At 36.9% G+C, this 5,166-nt stretch overlaps 1 pseudogene; it reads right to left on the reverse strand.

The window, feature by feature from the left end:
• Positions 1-3,840: 3,840 nt before the first annotated feature.
• Positions 3,841-5,166, reverse strand: LOC101707708 (septin-7 pseudogene; annotated as a pseudogene).

Raw genomic sequence — 5,166 nt, forward strand, 5'->3', positions numbered from 1 at the left:
CTATATATTTGTAAAAACTCTATTGTTAACATTTAATTTCTTTCTTGTGCTTAATTATTCTCCTACTGGTATATTTTATAGCATAGTTTAGTTTGTTCATTGTGTTTATGAACTTCAGAGTTACTGATTATTATTATTATTATTATTATTATTACTGCTGTTATTTTATCTGTTAAATATTTTTTCTGATTACTTATTGCTTTTCCGACATCACTGCAGTGTTTCTCTATGTCTTAATTATATCTTGAGCTTCCATAAAACAATATTATTGTTTGGATCTTAAATGTCCTCTGAAAGCTTATATAGTGAAGTTTCATTGCCAGCTGTGATGCTACTGAGATGTGGTGAAACTCTGGGAGTTGGGGCATAGCAGAAGTTTAGGTGATTGGAGACATAACTTTAAAGTGTATATTGGGATTGTGGCAACAACTTCTCTTTTTGTTTCCCAGCCATCATGAAGTGATCAGATCTACCCCACCTTGCTTGAAACTAGCATGTTTTGCCTCACCAAGAGACCATGAATAGAAACTTGTGACACTATGAACCAAAAATTATTCCTCCTTTTAAGTTGTTTAACTCAGGGAATTTGTCGAAGCAACAGAATGCTAATTAATCTAGAAAATTGGTTCCAAAAGTGAGGTCATTACTTGACTATTTCCCATGATATGGTTCAGAAGCCTTTGAAATTGGTTTATAAGAGGAGTTTGGAAAAGTTTGGTGAAATAACCTAAAGAAAAATTAGAATGTCCTAAACAGAACTTAATGGACAATTCTGTTGGGAGCTCAGAAGACCAGAGTATTGATAGGAATGTGGCGAATAGAGGCTAGACTCATGAGGTTTCAAATAGAAAAGAGCACTCTTATTTTGAGTGCTCTATTACACTAGAGGCCATTTATATAATATTATGGCAAAGAAACTGTCTCACATTTGTCCTTGCCCTAGTGTGTGACTCTCTGCAAGGTGAGTTTAAAGGTCACTTACTAATCAATCTACAGGATGAAATTTCAAGGCATCAAACCTTTCCAGTTGTAGCATAAGTATTGTCTGCTTTAAGTAGATTTATAGGGAGGATGAGAAACAAAAGGAATAGCAGACATATTTTAAAATCTTGTAGTTTTGTCAGAAAATGAGCATGTAAAGTTGTGGCTAAGAGGGTTCCAATGCTAAAGAGTTTGGAATCATTAAAAAGAAGACAAGTACTTTGTAGCAAGATAATAGGAAAGATGTCTCCAGAGCATCTCAGGATCAGCAAAATCATACTTGTCAACAGCTCAGATACTTTTATTTGCGATGAGAACCCTGGGGCACCTTGCATGGATGGGGATGCCTAGGGATTTCATTCCCTAGCATTCATTTCCTCAGTGTTTAGTCATTCAGGTACTGAAAGATTGATGCCTTTATGATTCAAATGGGCCATACAGTATTCAAGTGTTGTTGGTGTCATGGATTCTTCCACTGAAATTTCAAAAGAAATCTTGGGAGACCAGATAGTATGTTGCAAATTTAGGGTCCCTGCATCAGCCCCTAATAGGGATATTTGAAGCTGTGAAAGTGAAGCTGAAACTAAAATGGTGACCTCATCAATTGAAGATGCCACAAGCGTAGCACACCTTCTGAAGGAAGGAACAGACAGTGAATAGAACCAGCCTAAGTGATTAGCCATGTAGGCTATTGCCAGCAAGGACAGCAAGGGTAAGGCTGCCCCAGCCTTCGGGGTGATATCCCATCAGCATATGCTGTGACTACTAGACATGAAGGTACATGAATGATTTAATGTTTGCTTTGCTGGGTTTCTATTTTGTTTTGGTCCACACCTTGTTTTCTAGGCCTCTATTCCTCTGTTTTGCAAGGGGAATATTTACCTCCTACCATTGTATCTTGGAAGTATGTAACTTTCTTATTTTTACAAGGGTTCAAAGGTTACAGCTTGCCTTGAATATTAGAGGAGACTTTGGACTTGGATTTTCTTGCAAGACTTGAATATTTAAAACTTTCTGGACTCAGAGATAGTCTATATCCATTTTGCATTATGAGATGAACATGAGCCTTTGGGGGATAGATGTGGTATGTCATGGATTGAGTGGCATGTTCCCTCAAATGTTCATGTGCTGAATGCTTGGTCATTACTCTGTGGTGTTATTGGGATAAAACTTTTGGAAATAGTGCACAATATAATGAAATTAAGACATTGGAGATAAATCCCTAAAAGGTATATTAGAACCCCACACTCTCCCTCTTCCTGTTTGCTTTCTTTTTGTAATTAGTTGAGCACCTCTGGGCTGTACTGTGCTTAGTGGGACCAATGGACTGAAACTGTCAGTCAAAATAACATTTTGTCTTTTTAAGAAGTTTATTTCAGGTATTTCTTACAGCAACTGAAGTATAGCACAAAGATCTATTTTAAATACTTTGCCATGGAGTTCAACGAAGATTTGTGTCTCTGTGGTCAGTCTGATTATGTTATATTTGGTACTTGTGGTCATGCATGAATATCAATGTATTGAGAAAATAAGTAGCTATTCAAATCTTCATTCTGAGATTGTCTGGAAGTATCCTTCAATATCAGAAAGCAATTGAAAATGCAGCTGTTGCAGTGCTAGGGGTGGATGCTAAGCCCATGATTATTGTGGGTAGCCCAGCTCCAGTGTTAAATGTAATGGCCCTGAGGTTGGTCCAGCACTGTATCGTGTACAAATTCCATGTCTCATTAGGGTAATGAAGCTCTGGGATGTGCTCTGGGGTGTCTTTTGCCTGTGACAGTGACTTATTTTGAGCCCAACTTCACTGTAGACAGCTGGACACGGTGCATGCCATAACTCAAGTCCATCTAACAGTGGTTATGAATTCAAGCTGGTACTGTGGTGGGTCTAGATGTGCAGTTCATAAGTCTAGTCCATATTAACCTGGAGTTAAGGATCTTAGGCAGCCTGCCCATTGCTGATTTTTTTTTACATCACAACATTGTCTATTATGTGAATTTTTTACAATACAAACAAAAAATACAGAAATGCAATATATGGATACAGCTAAATGCAGAACGGTGACTTTTTCTCCTCAGGAGGCCATGATGCCCATTTCTAGTAAAATAAAGAAAGTGTATAGGTAGAAACAGGTTGGTTGTTAGCTTCACAATTTGCCTAGAAATGATCTATAAATGCATTTCCCCCCTGCCACTTACAGTAGAGTGTAGAAAGGGAGTTAAAGGAAAGTTTCCTTGTTAGTTTCTACCATATGAAAGATGCTATATTCTATTTTAGCAGGGCCAATATATGGACAATATCTAAATTAAATGTTATTACAAAAATGAAGCGGTAATGAGATTGTGGCTAAAGAAGGCACTAAATGAGAATAAGATATACTTAAAAAATCTAAAACAATCAAACAAGAAAGGTTGTTATAAAACAAAAGCTCTAGGTGCACTGTAAGCATATAGGGATTTTTTTCCATGTGTATTTTTAAACAATGGAAGTGTCAAAAAATAGGATCAATTATGTTAGACTAAATTACATTATTGTATAGGCTCCACTGAATGGAACCTCCGTATTATAATTATCATAGAGAAGCACAGTTTGTATCATATTATGGCAATTTATCCTCAATGAAAACCTTCCAGAGTTCTTTTATTTTGGAATATCCTGTAAACAAACCACCAGAACATGAATGTACAACAGTAAAATGTTCTCTTGCATTAAATTGAAGACATCTGTTTAATAATAAATAAAAGAAAAGAAAATGTAGAAAGGTACTTAAGAGCTGTTATTTTCTAAGTACACAACATCCTAGACAATTCAAGGCATCTTAATTCCATCAAGAACAACAACAAAAAATTTTTTGCCATGCTGTTAAATCCATCATTATGGATTTAAACACGGGTACAAATTGGTCAAATGGATCCAACAAACACTGATATCCAAGCTGGCGTATTGGGAACTAATATGTAACTAGTGGTCAATAGAGAGTTTAAAAGATCTTCCCTTTCTTCTTGTTCTTTTCAAAGGTTCTTGAACAGTTCTGTTGTTCCAAAATACATTGCTGAGATTCCCAGTTTGCTTTCTCTTCCTCAAATTGATGATGTTTTTCCTCTAATTCTTTGTGCTGTGCTTCCAAGTTCTTTTTCATTTGCACATGGCACCACTGGAGCTCAACTTCAGAGTCCTTCAGCTTTGAACTTTTTCTTTGACCTTCATCTCAAACACTTGCTCCATCTCCATCTCCATCTTCTTCATCTTGGCTGTGTGCTCCCTTCTTTCTTCTTCAATTTGTGCCAGAGGGCTCTTAGTAAGTTGCCCTTTGTTCTTGTGGTCCACTCCATTGTGAGTCACAGCTGCCAGTTTTCTGCTTCTGTAATTGTCACAGTGCACTTTATTGGTGACATCTTTCAAGTCCCACATGTGCGTCCTTATTAACATATTTCTTAGAACTGTAAAATCACAATGTTCTCCATTTTCAACTTCAGCCACACCCCAAGAGTACTGCCTTCCTCTGATCCTTTTGCTATTAACTTCAATGATAGTGTTGCTACCCACCACAGCAAAAGGTAAGCAGTCTTTTATCTTTTTAACCAGCTTATTTTCTTCTTCATTATCTGTTTCTGGAAATTCATATATTTTAATTTTATGTTCTTGGATTTCTTTCATTATCTGTTTTTGAAACTGTTGGTATTCCTCCAGTGTGAGCGTGTCAGCTTTGGCAACCAGTGGGATGATATTCACTTTCTCATACAAATGCTTCATAAACTCAATATCCAACGGTGTAAGTCCATGTCCTGAAGGAGCAATGAAGTATAAAAAGCATTGCACCCTATTATCAGGCATCTGATGTCTGTTCACTCATGATTGTGCATTTAGGTAATCCTCAAATTTACTATCAGTGTAGTCAATCACAGGCTGCCAGCAATTACTATTATCCACTGCATCTCCAAATCCTGGGGTATCAACTAATGTGAGGAGCAACTGAACACAATCTTCTTTGACTAAAACTTTGGATTTTTCCACCTGTACAGTCTTTTTTATCCTATGGGAATGACCTGGATACTCTGGAGAATACAAATCTGTGAGGAATAATGAGTTGATTAATGTTGACTTTCCCAATGCAGATTCACCTACTACCATAAGTGTGAATCCAAACCCTCTCTTCACTGATTTTCTGTACACTTTATTTGGAAG

This window comes from Heterocephalus glaber, unplaced genomic scaffold (genome assembly GCF_053883595.1).
Source record: "Heterocephalus glaber isolate CG9 unplaced genomic scaffold, H.glaber_assembly_v1.0 deba00001613, whole genome shotgun sequence".
Lineage (NCBI taxonomy): Eukaryota > Metazoa > Chordata > Mammalia > Rodentia > Bathyergidae > Heterocephalus > Heterocephalus glaber.